The sequence below is a fragment of the Oncorhynchus masou genome, unplaced genomic scaffold (assembly GCF_036934945.1).
Source record: "Oncorhynchus masou masou isolate Uvic2021 unplaced genomic scaffold, UVic_Omas_1.1 unplaced_scaffold_1268, whole genome shotgun sequence".
Taxonomy (NCBI): Eukaryota; Metazoa; Chordata; class Actinopteri; order Salmoniformes; family Salmonidae; genus Oncorhynchus; species Oncorhynchus masou.
In genome coordinates this window covers 127,231-144,080 of record NW_027002511.1, presented here as the reverse complement: position 1 = coordinate 144,080, position 16,850 = coordinate 127,231, and the positions used below count along the sequence as shown (strand labels likewise).

Below are 16,850 nucleotides of genomic sequence, written 5' to 3'. Positions count from 1 at the left end.
AGGTATACATTGATAACTACCCAGTGAAGGTGCTGTGTACATTAATAACTACCCAGTGAAGGTGTACATTAATAACTACCCAGTGAAGGTGTACATTAATAACTACCCAGTGAAGGTGTACATTAATAACTCCCAGTGAAGGTGTACATTAATAACTACCCAGTGAAGGTGTACATTAATAACTCCCAGTGAAGGTGTACATTAATAACTACCCAGTGAAGGTGTACATTAATAACTACCCAGTGAAGGTGTACATTAATAACTACCCAGTGAAGGTGTACATTAATAACTACCCAGTGAAGGTGCTGTGTACATTAATAACTACCCAGTGAAGGTTTACATTAATAACTACCCAGTGAAGGTGTACATTAATAACTACCCAGTGAAGGTGTACATTAATAACTACCCAGTGAAGGTGCTGTGTACATTAATAACTACCCAGTGAAGGTGTACATTAATAACTACCCAGTGAAGGTGCTGTGTACATTAATAACTACCCAGTGAAGGTGTACATTAATAACTACCCAGTGAAGGTGCTGTGTACATTAATAACTACCCAGTGAAGGTGTACATTAATAACTACCCAGTGAAGGTGCTGTGTACATTAATAACTACCCAGTGAAGGTGTACATTAATAACTACCCAGTGAAGGTGCTGTGTACATTAATAACTACCCAGTGAAGGTGTACATTAATAACTACCCAGTGAAGGTGTACATTAATAACTACCCAGTGAAGGTATACATTGATAACTACCCAGTGAAGGTGCTGTGTACATTAATAACTACCCAGTGAAGGTGTACATTAATAACTACCCAGTGAAGGTGTACATTAATAACTACCCAGTGAAGGTGTACATTAATAACTCCCAGTGAAGGTGTACATTAATAACTACCCAGTGAAGGTGTACATTAATAACTCCCAGTGAAGGTGTACATTAATAACTACCCAGTGAAGGTGTACATTAATAACTACCCAGTGAAGGTGTACATTAATAACTACCCAGTGAAGGTGTACATTAATAACTACCCAGTGAAGGTGCTGTGTACATTAATAACTACCCAGTGAAGGTTTACATTAATAACTACCCAGTGAAGGTGTACATTAATAACTACCCAGTGAAGGTGTACATTAATAACTACCCAGTGAAGGTTTACATTAATAACTACCCAGTGAAGGTGCTGTGTACATTAATAACTACCCAGTGAAGGTTTACATTAATAACTACCCAGTGAAGGTGTACATTAATAACTACCCAGTGAAGGTGTACATTAATAACTACCCAGTGAAGGTTTACATTAATAACTACCCAGTGAAGGTGCTGTGTACATTAATAACTACCCAGTGAAGGTGTACATTAATAACTACCCAGTGAAGGTGTACATTAAAAACTACCCAGTGAAGGTGTACATTAATAACTGTCCCAGTGAAGGTGTACATTAATAACTACCCCGTGAAGGTGTACATTAATAACTGTCCCAGTGAAGGTGTACATTAATAACTACCCAGTGAAGGTGTACATTAATAACTACACAGTGAAGGTGTACATTGATAACTGTCCCGGTGAAGGTGTACATTAATAACTACCCAGTGAAGGTGTACATTAATAACTGTCCCAGTGAAGGTGTACATTAATAACTACCCAGTGAAGGTGTACATTAATAACTGTCCCGGTGAAGGTGTACATTAATAACTACCCAGTGAAGGTGTACATTGAAAACTGTCCCAGTGAAGGTGTACATTAATAACTCCCAGTGAAGGTGTACATTAATAACTCCCAGTGAAGGTGTACATTGAAAACTGTCCCAGTGAAGGTGTACATTAATAACTACCCAGTGAAGGTGTACATTAATAACTCCCAGTGAAGGTGTACATTAATAACTCCCAGTGAAGGTGTAAATTAATAACTACACAGTGAAGGTGTATATTAATAACTGTCCCAGTGAAGGTGTACATTAATAACTGTCCCAGTGAAGGTGTACATTAATAACTGTCCCAGTGAAGCGTGTCATCACTATCCCACATGATAATTTTTGGATCTTTCGGCCTGTATACTCCTCCTGTATTCTCCTGCTCTAATCTCCTCCTGTATACTCCTCCTGTATTCTCCTCCTGTATACTCCTCCTGTATACTCCTCCTGTATTCTCCTGCTCTAATCTCCTCCTGTATACTCCTCCTGTATTCTCCTCCTGTATACTCCTCCTGTATACTCCTCCTGTACACTCCTCCTGTATTCTCCTGCTCTAATCTCCTCCTGTATACTCCTCCTGTATACTCCTCCTGTATACTCCTCCTGTATACTCCTCCTGTATACTCCTCCTGTATACTCCTCCTGTATTCTCCTGCTCTTATCTCCTCCTGTATTCTCCTCCTGTATTCTCCTCCTGTATTCTCCTCCTGTATACTCCTCCTGTACACTCCTCCTGTATTCTCCTGCTCTAATCTCCTCCTGTATACTCCTCCTGTACACTCCTCCTGTATTCTCCTCCTGTATTCTCCTCCTGTATTCTCCTCCTGTATTCTCCTCCTGTATACTCCTCCTGTATTCTCCTGCTCTAATCTCCTCCTGTATACTCCTCCTGTATACTCCTCCTGTATACTCCTCCTGTATTCTTTGTCCTGTATACTCCTCCTGTATGCTCCTCCTGTACACTCCTCCTGTATTCTCCTCCTGTATACTCCTCCTGTATTCTCCTCCTGTATACTCCTCCTGTATACTCCTCCTGTATACTCCTCCTGTATACTCCTCCTGTATTCTCCTCCTGTATTCTCCTGCTCTAATCTCCTCCTGTATACTCCTCCTGTATTCTCCTGCTCTAATCTCCTCCTGTATACTCCTCCTGTATACTCCTCCTGTATACTCCTCCTGTATACTCCTCCTGTACACTCCTCCTGTATTCTCCTGCTCTAATCTCCTCCTGTATACTCCTCCTGTATACTCCTCCTGTATACTCCTCCTGTATACTCCTCCTGTATACTCCTCCTGTATTCTCCTGCTCTAATCTCCTCCTGTATACTCCTCCTGTATACTCCTCCTGTATTCTCCTGCTCTAATCTCCTCCTGTATTCTCCTCCTGTATACTCCTCCTGTATTCTCCTGCTCTAATCTCCTCCTGTATACTCCTCCTGTATACTCCTCCTGTATTCTTTGTCCTGTATACTCCTCCTGTATTCTCCTCCTGTACACTCCTCCTGTATTCTCCTCCTGTATACTCCTCCTGTATTCTCCTGCTGTAATCTCCTCCTGTATACTCCTCCTGTATACTCCTCCTGTATACTCCTCCTGTACACTCCTCCTGTATTCTTCGTCCTGTATACTCCTCCTGTATACTCCTCCTGTATACTCCTCCTGTATACTCCTCCTGTATTCTCCTCCTGTATACTCCTCCTGTATTCTCCTGCTCTAATCTCCTCCTGTATTCTCCTCCTGTATACTCCTCCTGTATACTCCTCCTGTATACTCCTCCTGTACACTCCTCCTGTATTCTCCTCCTGTATTCTCCTGCTCTAATCTCCTCCTGTATTCTCCTCCTGTATACTCCTCCTGTATACTCCTCCTGTATACTCCTCCTGTATACTCCTCCTGTACACTCCTCCTGTATTCTCCTCCTGTATTCTCCTGCTCTAATCTCCTCCTGTATTCTCCTCCTGTATTCTCCTGCTCTAATCTCCTCCTGTATTCTCCTCCTGTATACTCCTCCTGTATACTCCTCCTGTATACTCCTCCTGTATTCTCCTGCTCTAATCTCCTCCTGTATTCTCCTCCTGTATACTCCTCCTGTATTCTCCTCCTGTATACTCCTCCTGTATTCTCCTGCTCTAATCTCCTCCTGTATACTCCTCCTGTATACTCCTCCTGTACACTCCTCCTGTATTCTTCGTCCTGTATACTCCTCCTGTATTCTCCTCCTGTATACTCCTCCTGTATTCTCCTCCTGTATACTCCTCCTGTATTCTCCTGCTCTAATCTCCTCCTGTATACTCCTCCTGTATACTCCTCCTGTATACTCCTCCTGTACACTCCTCCTGTATTCTTTGTCCTGTATACTCCTCCTGTATTCTCCTGCTCTAATCTCCTCCTGTATTCTCCTCCTGTATACTCCTCCTGTATTCTCCTCCTGTACATTCCTCCTGTATTCTCCTGCTCTAATCTCCTCCTGTATACTCCTCCTGTATTCTTTGTCCTGTATACTCCTCCTGTATACTCCTCCTGTATTCTCCTCCTGTATTCTCCTCCTGTATACTCCTCCTGTATTCTCCTCCTGTATTCTCCTCCTGTATTCTCCTCCTGTATTCTCCTCCTGTATACTCCTCCTGTAATTTCCTCCTGTATACTCCTCCTGTATACTCCTCCTGTATACTCCTCCTGTATTCTCCTCCTGTATTCTCCTCCTGTATTCTCCTCCTGTATACTCCTCCTGTATTCTCCTCCTGTATTCTCCTCCTGTATTCTCCTCCTGTATTCTCCTCCTGTATACTCCTCCTGTAATTTCCTCCTGTATACTCCTCCTGTATTCTCCTCCTGTATTCTCCTCCTGTATACTCCTCCTGTAATTTCCTCCTGTATACTCCTCCTGTATACTCCTCCTGTATACTCCTCCTGTATACTCCTCCTGTATACTCCTCCTGTATTCTCCTCCTGTATTCTTTGTCCTGTATACTCCTCCTGTATACTCCTCCTGTATACTCCTCCTGTATACTCCTCCTGTATTCTCCTCCTGTATTCTCCTCCTGTATTCTCCTCCTGTATTCTTCCTCCTGTATTCTTCCTCCTGTATTCTCCTCCTGTATTCTCCTCCTGTATACTCCTCCTGTATTCTCCTCCTGTATTCTCCTCCTGTATTCTTCCTCCTGTATTCTCCTCCTGTATTCTCCTCCTGTATTCTCCTCCTGTATTCTTCCTCCTGTATTCTTCCTCCTGTATTCTCCTCCTGTATTCTCCTCCTGTATTCTTCCTCCTGTATTCTCCTCCTGTATTCTTCCTCCTGTATTCTTCCTCCTGCATCTCCTCCTGCTGCGAGGGCCGTGGGTGTTTATCATACAAGCCTGCTCCGTCTCTCTAAGGCTCCGAGTGTGTTCCCAGAGGACGGGAGTGGGGAGAACGTGCACACGGCACATCCCACTCCCGTGTTACCTTTGACCTTTTAGAGGAAATTGCTTTGTCAACATGTTGGTTGCTCATCTATGCCGGACTTGTCCTGGATCACCACTACCCTCAATAACTAATGTTACGTGTTGTTAAACATTTGGGCTAAACATCATAAACATCTGGACTTCCTGATTGTAAAGATGAAGGAAGAGAAAGGCTGTAAATCATAGATCAAGTCATTAATAAAAATATCCTCCTGCCTGACAATCGGAAGAAAAAAAAAACATGAAGGGAAAACGAACCACTGATGCCCTACAAAGTTCCACTAAACATGGGGGATTTACTCTCACCTTTTGGAGTTGAAAACTAAATGAAAAACCATGGCAGATAAACACAACTGGGGGAACATAACCTGTGGCAAAATCACTTACCAAAATCACATTCTAAAAATCACTTACCAAAATCACATTCTAAAATCACTTACCAAAATCACATTCTAAAATCACTTACCAAAATCACATTCTAAAATCACATTCTAAAAATTACATTCTAAAACCACATTCTAAAACCACATTCTAAAAATCACATTCTAAAATCACATTCTAAAAATGGCATTCTAAAAATCACATTCTAAAATCACATTCTAAAATCACATTCTAAAAATTGCATTCTGGCATCACATTCTAAAAATCACATACCAAAATCACATTCTAAAATCACTTACCAAAATCACATTCTAAAATCACATTCTAAAAATCACTTACCAAAATCACATTCTAAAAATCACTTAAAATCAAATAAACTGAAACAAAATGTGTCAACGGTAATAAAATGGGACAAAAGAACGCTGCTATAGACTACAACAAGAAAAAACTAAAGCGGGTTAAGCTGATTGAGATGGAAAATAAGAACCATCACATATAAAAATCTGGTAGTATTGGTCGCGAACACAGATATCTGGCATGTGTATGTTATTGGGGGTGTAGTGAAATGCTTGGCCACTAGATGGAGGCATTGCTCAAGTATTGGGCCATTGACTCTCCTGTTGGCTGATTCGAGATTGAGAGAGAGAGAGAGAGAGACACAGACCACAAATACAAATTCCATCTAGGCACCGTTGCCCTAGAGCACACGCAATAATATACATGCCTCGGCCTTAACATCAACGCCACACGTAACTTCCACAAAGCTGTGAACAATCTGAGAGACTCATCCCTGCCACTTCCACACTATTTACACATTATTGGACATTTGAAATGTCTGTATTCTTTTGTGAGTGTAATGTTTACTGTTAATTTTGTTTATTGTTTATTTAACTTTTGTTTATTATCTAGTTCACTTGCTTTGGCAATGTAAACACGTTTCCCATACCAATAAAGCCCCGTGAATTGAATTGTGAGGAAGAGAGCAGAGGGTTTTCATTCAAGGGTTTTTCTTTATTTTTACTATTTTTATTTACTTTTTTTACAAGTCAAAGGGTGGCTACTTTGAAGAAGGGTGGCTACTTTGAAGAAGGGTGGCTACTTTGAAGAAGGGTGGCTACTTTGAAGAATATAAAATGTATTTTGTAAAAATGTATTTTGTTTTGTTTTAACGCTTTTTTGGTTACTACATGATTCCATAACTTGTTGATGTCTTCACTATGTAGGTTGTTTTACTACTTCATTCCTAATTCAAAATGGTTCTCGACTTCATAAATAATTGTGCAATTGCCTGTCAAAGTTGAAGTGTACCTATGATGAACATTACAGGCCTCTCATCTTTTTAAATGGGAGAACTTGCACAATTGGTGGCTGACTAAATACTTTTTTGCCCCACTGTATTCTACAGATATACTAAATATTCTATCCAGTGTCCATAACGTCTATACATCCAAACACACACATATACACACACACATCCATTCAAAAGTTTGGGGTCACTTAGAAATGTCCTCGTTTTTAAAAGAAAAGCACATTTTATGTCCATTAAAATAACATCAAATTGATCAGAAATACAGTGTAGACATTGTTAACGTAAATTACTGTTGCAGCTGGATTTTTAATGGAATTAATACATAGTCATAGAGAGGCCCTTTATCAGCAACCAACTCCTGTGTTCCAATGGCACGTTGTGTTAGCAAACTCCCTTCACAGAACAGGACAAACTGGCTCTAACCAGAATAGAAAGAGGAGTGGGAGGCCCCGGTGCACAACTGAGCAAGAGGACAAGTACATTAGTGTCTAGTTTGAGAAACAGACGTGTTGGACTATCCAACACTCTTCTGACAAATCGGAATACACGCTTCAAGATTGTTTTGATCACGAGGACTGAGATATGTTTCGGGTAGCCTCAGAGAATAACATCGATGCATACGCTGATTCGGTGACTGAGTTTATAAGGAAGTGTTTAGGAGATATATGTACCGACTGTGACTATAAAAACCTACCATAACCAGAAACCGTGGATAGATGGCAGCATTTGTGCAAAACTGAAAGTGCAAACCATCGCAGGGTTCCCAAGTAGCGCGGTTGTCTAAGACACTGCATCTCAGTGAGGCGTCACTGCAGTACCTGGTTCAAATCCAGGCTGTATCACATCTGGCTGTGATTGGGACCATCGAGGGGAGCACAATTGGCCCAGCGTCATCTGGGTTTGGCCGGGGTAGGCCGTCATTGTAAATAAGAATGTGTTCTTAACTGACTTGCCTGGTTAAATAAAGAATGTAAGGGATTTCACCCCCGTAGTGGACAAAAATGAATGGCAAGTTATTGGCATAGGACAAACCATGTACACATTGGCCAATACCACCCAAAGCGGCGTTGATTCATGCAAAGTTTACTTCTATTGCCATATGGGTATTGCCAGTTGTAACACTTCAAAAATCCAACAGGTGGCGATTGCACTCCACCATGGTTTTTCATATTGGTATTGGACTCCAAGTCAACATCCAAAAGCCAAATTTTGAAAAAACGAATTTTTTGAAAAAAACGTATCACCCCTTAAAAAAGTGCTTTCTGGACCGTTTTTCGAAATTCTTTCGCTTTTTTTTTGACAATTACACATGTATAAGAACTGTATGAAAATACTTTTGTCCAATTTTATTATCATAATTTTTTAAATTTTTTTACTTGCGCATATTGCATATGTTTTGTCCATTTGCAATATGATTTCATAGGAAGTCAGAAGTCAAAAGTCAAAAATTATAAAATTTCATAAAAAACTTCACACACCCCTAAAAAAGTGCTTTCTGGACCGTTTTTCGAAATTTTTTTCGCATTTTGTGTCAGTTACACACGTATAAGAACTGTATCAACATACTTTAGTCATATTTTATTATCATAATTTTTTTTTTTTTTTTACTTGCGCATATTGCATGTGTTTTGTCCATCTGCAATATGATTTCATAGGAAGTCAAAAGTCAAAAATTATTAAATTTCATAAAAAACTTCACACACCCCTAAAAAAGTGCTTTCTGGACCGTTTTTCGAAAATTTTTCGAATTTTGTGTCAGTTACACAAGTATAAGAACTGTATCAACATACTTTAGTCATATTTTATTATCATAATGTTTTTTTTTTTTTTGCTTGTGCATAAGGCATATGTTTTGTGGGGGCCAAATGTCATAAGAAATTTGACGTGCTCAAAAATCCTTCAGAAATGCAAAATTGACTGGCCTGATGAACTCGGGATGGCCGGGCAGTGATTGTTGTTCCTTTCGATCACTCGTGGTGTTGATTTCATCATGTCCATTTGTTTATGTTTTCTCACTTTTGCAAAGTCACTGTGCATTTGCCATATGGTTAACTGGGCAGTCACCATCACCAATTTGTCATGCCATAAAAATCATGCAGGAATGCCAAATTGACTGGCCCGATGAACTCGGGATGGCTGGGCAGTGATTCTGGAACCTCTCCATCGCTCGTTTGGCTTGATTTCAGAATGTCGCTTTTGGTGATGGTACCTCACCGCTTAAACATATTGCTAATGGACAAGAGTCACCTGCAAGTCACCGTCCATCAGTCAATTTGATATCATTCAAAGCTAACTATTGGAGGCACTGTCAGTCTCTACGCACCCCAATGAGACGTCCCTCCATCCATGTTGTGTATCTGTGTGATTTAGTTTTCCTTTGAATTTTTATGGGAAAAATGACTGATTTACAGTTCATGGGGGTTGCCTAATCATATATATGAAGTTTTGGAAAGATCTGATTTTTTAACCCCTCCAAACAGCCCATGAGAGACCAATTATGGCACTTCCGGTTTGCACAGGAAGCTGTAACTCAACATACATCCTCATTGGGGTATTCCATTAGAGAATCCTGAGTTTTAAGTCTTTACCATGAAAACTGACTGATTTACACAGGGTTCAATGCACTATGTCCATCAAATTGCAGGCAGTGTATGGGTATACACTTTTAGGGCGATTTGAACCACTTCCGGTTGGTCCAGGAAGCTTAGAATCGACACAGGTAGACCTTATAGTGGTCTGATGGACTGGTACCAAAGACAGGTTCATACAACATTCATAACCCATATAGACTCCAGGTTGTATTTAGTGGAGCAGCCAATATATTCCTATGGGGAGAGAAGTCAATGAACACTGTTTTTATGTAAACACCTTCTTTTGACTGTGAAGGGTTAATGTCACACGGTCAAGGATAGGCTTGGACAGATCAGGAGGACCTTAGGAACAGTCCTGTGGTTGAATTGTCTTTCTAAACCTAACGGTTCCGCCGCTGTCACCCAAAATCAAATGACGTACTGGTGAAGGCTTCATATTGGGCCTATTTTTCTCATGGTCGCCGCGCTCAGACCGAGCGAGCTACGGTCAAGCGGGGCACCTCGTTGGACTCGGCATAGTCTGGACACTATGGTGATGCCATTGTTTGTGTTGATTTCAGAATGTCCATTTGGTCATGTTTTCTCACTTTTGCAAAGTCACTGTGCATTTGCCATATGGTTAACTGGGCAGTCACCATCACCAATTTGTCATGCCATAAAAATCATGCAGGAATGCCAAATTGACTGGCCCGATGACATAGGGATGTCTGGGCAGTGATACTGGTACCTCTCCATGGCTCGTTTGGGTTGATTTCAGAATGTCGCTTTTGGTGATGGTACCTCACTGTTAAAACATATTGCAAATGTGCCTTACTTTTGCAAAGTCACTGAAAATTTTTGCAGGAATGCCAAATTGACTGGCCCGATGACCTCGGGATGGCTGGGCAGTGATACTGGTACCTCTCCATGGCTCGTTTGGGTTGATTTCAGAATGTCGCTTTTGGTGATGGTACCTCACTGTTAAAACATATTGCAAATGTTCCTTACTTTTGCAAAGTCACTGAAAATTTTTGCAGGAATGCCAAATTGACTGGCCCGATGACCTCGGGATGGCTGGGCAGTGATACTGGTACCTCTCCATGGCTCGTTTGGGTTGATTTCAGAATGTCGCTTTTGGTGATGGTACCTCACTGTTAAAACATATTGCAAATGTTCCTTACTTTTGCAAAGTCACTGAAAATTTGTGCAGGAATGCCAAATTGACTGGCCCGATGAACTCGGGATGGCTTGGCAGTGATTCTGGTACCTCTCCATCACTCGTTAGGGTCGATTCCAGAATGTCCATTTGGTGATTTTCTCACTCTTTCAAAGTCACTGTGCATTTGCCATATGGTTAACTGGGCAGTCACCATTACCAATTTGTCATGCTGTAAAAATCACGCAGGAATGCCAAATTGACTGGCCCGATGACCTCGGGATGGCTGGGCAGTGATACTGGTACCTCTCCATGGCTCTTTTGGGTTGATTTCAGAATGTCGCTTTTGGTGATGGTACCTCACCGCTTAAACATATTGCTAATGGACAAGAGTCACCTGCAAGTCACTGTCCATCAGTCAATTTGATATCATTCAAAGCTAACTATTGGAGGCACTGTCAGTCTCTACGCACCCCAATGATACGTCCCTCCATCCATGTTGTGTATCTGTGTGATTTAGTTTTCCTTTGAATTTTTATGGGGAAAATGACTGATTTACAGTTCATGGGGGTTGCCTAATCATATATATGAAGTTTTGGAAAGATCTGATTTTTTAACCCCTCCAAACAGCCCATGAGACACCAATTATGGCACTTCCGGTTGGCACAGGAAGCTGTAACTCAACATACATCCTCATTGGGGTATTCCATTAGAGAATCCTGAGTTTTAAGTCTTTACCATGAAAACTGACTGATTTACACAGGGTTCAATGCACTATGTCCATCAAATTGCAGGCAGTGTATGGGTATACACTTTTAGGGCGATTTGGACCACTTCCGGTTGGTCCAGGAAGCTTAGAATCGACACAGGTAGACCTTATAGTGGTCTGATGGACTGGTACCAAAGACAGGTTCATACAACATTCATAACCCATATAGACTCCAGGTTGTATTTAGTGGAGCAGCCAATATATTCCTATGGGGAGAGAAGTCAATGAACACTGTTTTTATGTAAACACCTTCTTTTGACTGTGAAGGGTTAATGTCACACGGTCAAGGATAAGCTTGGACAGATCAGGAGGACCTTAGGAACAGTCCTGTGGTTGAATTGTCTTTCTAAACCTAACGGTTCCGCCGCTGTCACCCAAAATCAAATGACGTACTGGTGAAGGCTTCATATTGGGCCTATTTTTCTCATGGTCGCTGCGCTCAGACCGAGCGAGCTACGGTCAAGCGGGGCACCTCGTTGGACTCGGCACAGTCTGGACACTATGGTCATGCCATTGTTTGTGTTGATTTCAGAATGTCCATTTGGTCATGTTTTCTCACTTTTGCAAAGTCACTGTGCATTTGCCATATGGTTAACTGGGCAGTCACCATCACCAATTTGTCATGCCATAAAAATCATGCAGGAATGCCAAATTGACTGGCCCGATGACCTCAGGATGGCTGGGCAGTGATTTTGGTACCTCTCCATGGCTCGTTTGGGTTGATTTCAGAATGTCGCTTTTGGTGATGGTACCTCACTGTTAAAACATATTGCAAATGTTCCTTACTTTTGCAAAGTCACTGAAAATTTGTGCAGGAATGCCAAATTGACTGGCCCGATGACCTCGGGATGGCTGGGCAGTGATACTGGTACCTCTCCATGGCTCGTTTGGGTTGATTTCAGAATGTCGCTTTTGGTGATGGTACCTCACTGTTAAAACATATTGCAAATGTTCCTTACTTTTGCAAAGTCACTGAAAATTTGTGCAGGAATGCCAAATTGACTGGCCCGATGAACTCGGGATGGCTTGGCAGTGATTCTGGTACCTCTCCATCACTCGTTAGGGTTGATTTCAGAATGTCCATTTGGTCATGTTTTCTCACTTTTGCAAAGTCACTGTGCATTTGCCATATGGTTAACTGGGCAGTCACCATCACCAATTTGTCATGCCATAAAAATCATGCAGGAATGCCAAATTGACTGGCCCGATGACATAGGGATGGCTGGGCAGTGATTTTGGTACCTCTCCATCGCTCGTTTGGGTTGATTTCAGAATGTCGCTTTTGGTGATGGTACCTCACCGCTTAAACATATTGCAAATGTTCCTTACTTTTGCAAAGTCACTAAAAATTCTTGCAGGAATGCCAAATTGACTGGCCCGATGACCTCGGGATGGCTGGGCAGTGATACTGGTACCTCTCCATGGCTCGTTTGGGTTGATTTCAGAATGTCGCTTTTGGTGATGGTACCTCACTGTTAAAACATATTGCAAATGTTCCTTACTTTTGCAAAGTCACTGAAAATTTGTGCAGGAATGCCAAATTGACTGGCCCGATGAACTCGGGATGGCTTGGCAGTGATTCTGGTACCTCTCCATCACTCGTTAGGGTCGATTCCAGAATGTCCATTTGGTGATTTTTCTCACTCTTTCAAAGTCACTGTGCATTTGCCATATGGTTAACTGGGCAGTCACCATTACCAATTTGTCATGCTATAAAAATCACGCAGGAATGCCAAATTGACTGGCCCGATGACCTCGGGATGGCTGGGCAGTGATACTGGTACCTCTTCATGGCTCTTTTGGGTTGATTTCAGAATGTCGCTTTTGGTGATGGTACCTCACTGTTAAAACATATTGCAAATGTTCCTTACTTTTGCAAAGTCACTGAAAATTTGTGCAGGAATGCCAAATTGACTGGCCCGATGAACTCGGGATGGCTTGGCAGTGATTCTGGTACCTCTCCATCACTCGTTAGGGTTGATTCCAGAATGTCCATTTGGTGATTTTTCTCACTCTTTCAAAGTCACTGTGCATTTGCCATATGGTTAACTGGGCAGTCACCATTACCAATTTGTCATGCCATAAAAATCATGCAGGAATGCCAAATTGACTGGCCCGATGACATAGGGATGTCTGGGCAGTGATACTGGTACCTCTCCATCGCTCGTTTGGGTTGATTTCAGAATGTCGCTTTTGGTGATGGTACCTCACCGCTTAAACATATTGCTAATGGACAAGAGTCACCTGCAAGTCACCGTCCATCAGTCAATTTGATATCATTCTGACACCAAACTGATACAAACTGACACCAAACCCACTTTTCCCAACTCATTTAGGAGCCAAGTATAACATACTTCAGAGCTGGCCCAAAATTCACAAGGCCTTCGGTACAAAACATTAAAAAACCATAAAACACATAGTTACTTTCTAGCTGCGGGGCCAGTTCGGACATTATGTGTAGTCCTATGTGAGGCAACCCCGAATCCCGAGTTTCGGCCCGATAGGTCATTTGGTGTCCGAGTAAAAGCCTAATTGGTGCTGAAAATCCACTTTTTTCAATGCCTTGCTACGGGGTCCTTGAATGAGCTATCGGACCGAGATGTTGGGTTCTGTCTCTATGGGCCGAGACGGTCACAATGCACCTAGTCTTGTGTCTCTGGGACATTTCTAAATGTCGCCATTTTCGTAATGGTCAAAATGAATTGAAGTCATTGCAAATGTTCGACGCTGTTTCTCGGTCCGAGAACATTCTAGAGCGCCGTAACTCACCACGCACTATCTACCTGAGGTCTAGAACAGGATTCTAAAGTTTCGAACTCTAGGTCTGACGGTTCTTTTTTAGCTCGAACAAAGCTAACTATTGGAGGCACTGTCAGTCTCTACACACCCCAATACGTCCCTCCATCCAAGTTGTGTATCTGTGTGATTTATTTTTCCTTTGAATTTTTATGGGAAAAATGACTGATTTACAGTTCATGGGGTTGCCTAATCACACATATGAAGTTTTGGACAGATCTGATTTTTTTAACCCTTCCAAACAGCCCCTGAGACACCAATTATGGCACTTCCGGTTGGCACAGGAAGCTATAAATACACACATGTCTTGACTGACATAGAAACCTAGGGAATCCTGAGTTTTAAGTCTTTAAGTTGAGAATTGACTGATCTACACAGGGTTGAATAATGCAGAGGCCTCGGCACCTTTCGAGGTGATGTACATCCAAATACCTTTTGGGTCAATCTAACCACTTCCGGTTGCTCCAGGAAGCTTAGAATCGACACAGGTAGACCTCATAGTGGTCTGATGGAATGTCATAGAAGACAGGTTCATACAGCATTCATAACCCATATAGACTCCAGGTTGTATTTAGGGGAGCAGGCAATGTATTCCTATGGGGAGAGAAGTCAATGCACACTGTTTTTTTGTAAACACCTTCTTTTAACTGTGAAAGGTTAATGCCACACAGTCAAGGTTAGGCTTGCACAGATCGGGAGGACCTTAGGAACAGTCCTGTGTTTGAATTGTCCTTCTAAACCTAACGGTTCCGCCGCTGTCACCCAAAATCCAATGACATTGTGGTGCAGGCATCATTGTGGGCCTATTTTTCTCATGGTCGCTGCGCTCAGACCGAGCGAGCTACGGTCAAGAGGGGCACCTCGTTGGACTCGGCACGGCCTTGGGATTATGTTTATGCCATTGCCTGCTCTCTGTGTCTTTAAACACCACGCTTTGTCACTCCATCCTTGCTGTGTGTGTGTGTGAGAGCTTTTCTTTGACATCTGTTGGGAAAAATGACTGATTTACAGTTCATGGGGGTTGTCTAATCACACATATGAAGTTTTGGACAGATCTGATTTTTTTAACCCTTCCAAACAGCCCCTGAGACACCAATTATGGCACTTCCGGTTGGCACAGGAAGCTATAAATACACACATGTCTTGACTGACATAGAAACCTAGGGAATCCTGAGTTTTAAGTCTTTAAGTTGAGAATTGACTGATCTACACAGGGTTGAATAATGCAGAGGCCTCGGCACCTTTCGAGGTGATGTACATCCAAATACCTTTTGGGTCAATTTAACCACTTCCGGTTGCTCCAGGAAGCTTAGAATCGACACAGGTAGACCTCATAGTGGTCTGATGGAATGTCATAGAAGACAGGTTCATACAGCATTCATAACCCATAAAGACCCCAGGTTGTATTTAGGGGAGCAGGCAATGTATTCCTATGGGGAGAGAAGTCAATGCACACTGTTTTTATGTAAACACCTTCTTTTAACTGTGAAAGGTTAATGCCACACAGTCAAGGTTAGGCTTGCACAGATCGGGAGGACCTTAGGAACAGTCCTGTGTTTGAATTGTCCTTCTAAACCTAACGGTTCCGCCGCTGTCACCCAAAATCAAATGACATTGTGGTGCAGGCTTCATTGTGGGCCTATTTTTCTCATGGTCGCTGCGCTCAGACCGAGTGAGCTACGGTCAAGCGGGGCACCTCGTTGGACTCGGCCCTGCCTTGGGATTATGTTTATGCCATTGCCTGCTCTCTGTGTCTTTAAACACCACGCTTTGTCACTCCATCCTTGCTGTGTGTGTGTGTGTGAGAGCTTTTCTTTGACATCTGTTGGGAAAAATGACTGATTTACAGTTCATGGGGGTTGTCTAATCACACATATGAAGTTTTGGACAGATCTGATTTTTTTAACCCTTCCAAACAGCCCCTGAGACACCAATTATGGCACTTCCGGTTGGCACAGGAAGCTATAAATAAACTCATATCCTCATTGGGGTATGCCTTTACAGAATCCTGAGTTTTAAGTCTTTACGTTAAGAACTGAGTTATTTACGGAGGGTTTAGTGAGTGTGTGTTATTTCAGAAAATCATAGAAAATCACAGAAATGTCGCAGAGCTCCGCAGCACATTTTAAAAATACTCGTATGAACACCCTGCAACTGGATCTGTAACCGTTGAAAAAAAAAAAAAACACCTATATCTGAACATCACGATCTGGTCACCGTACGATTTCTCGTAAATGACGATAGATAAATGGCCGATTTTTTTTTTATTGACACCGGAGGCTCCTTGACTTTGACGTGAAGTGAAAAAATCTTTTCTCTATTTTCATTTTGGACCTTTAATCCCAGAAATATGGCCATAACTCAAAAACCGTTGAGGCCTAGACGCCATCTTGTTCGGGGCCATCTTCCCATAATGCCAAACCTACGCTCACCAAGTTTCGGCTTCGAAATATTTTCGGTTTCCGAGATATGGCACGTCGTGATTCGGGATGTTTTGTCCAATAGCAATATGATTGCTTATGCCCTCTTGTGGGATATTCCGGCATTGCGCAAAAATGGGCTAAAATTTGTTTATTTTATTAAACGAAAACCGAATGTCCGACAAAGTTCATTTGATGACTTCCCGGTAGGTCTGGCCCTACCGCTCGGCCCGACGCCGTCCCCGAATTTCTAAAATGTTTTCGGACGTCTAGTAAGGGACCGTACAGTTCCAATAGGGACTTTCTCACTAACCAT

General features: G+C 42.1%; 1 long non-coding RNA gene across 1 annotated transcript; it reads left to right on the top strand.

Moving 5' to 3' along the window:
- The first annotated feature begins 269 nt into the window (after positions 1 to 269).
- LOC135530128 (uncharacterized) lies at positions 270 to 883 on the top strand. The gene is made up of 3 exons (XR_010453807.1): positions 270 to 334; positions 389 to 710; positions 765 to 883. It is a non-coding gene; the product is annotated as an uncharacterized LOC135530128 (long non-coding RNA).
- Positions 884 to 16,850: the final 15,967 nt, after the last annotated feature.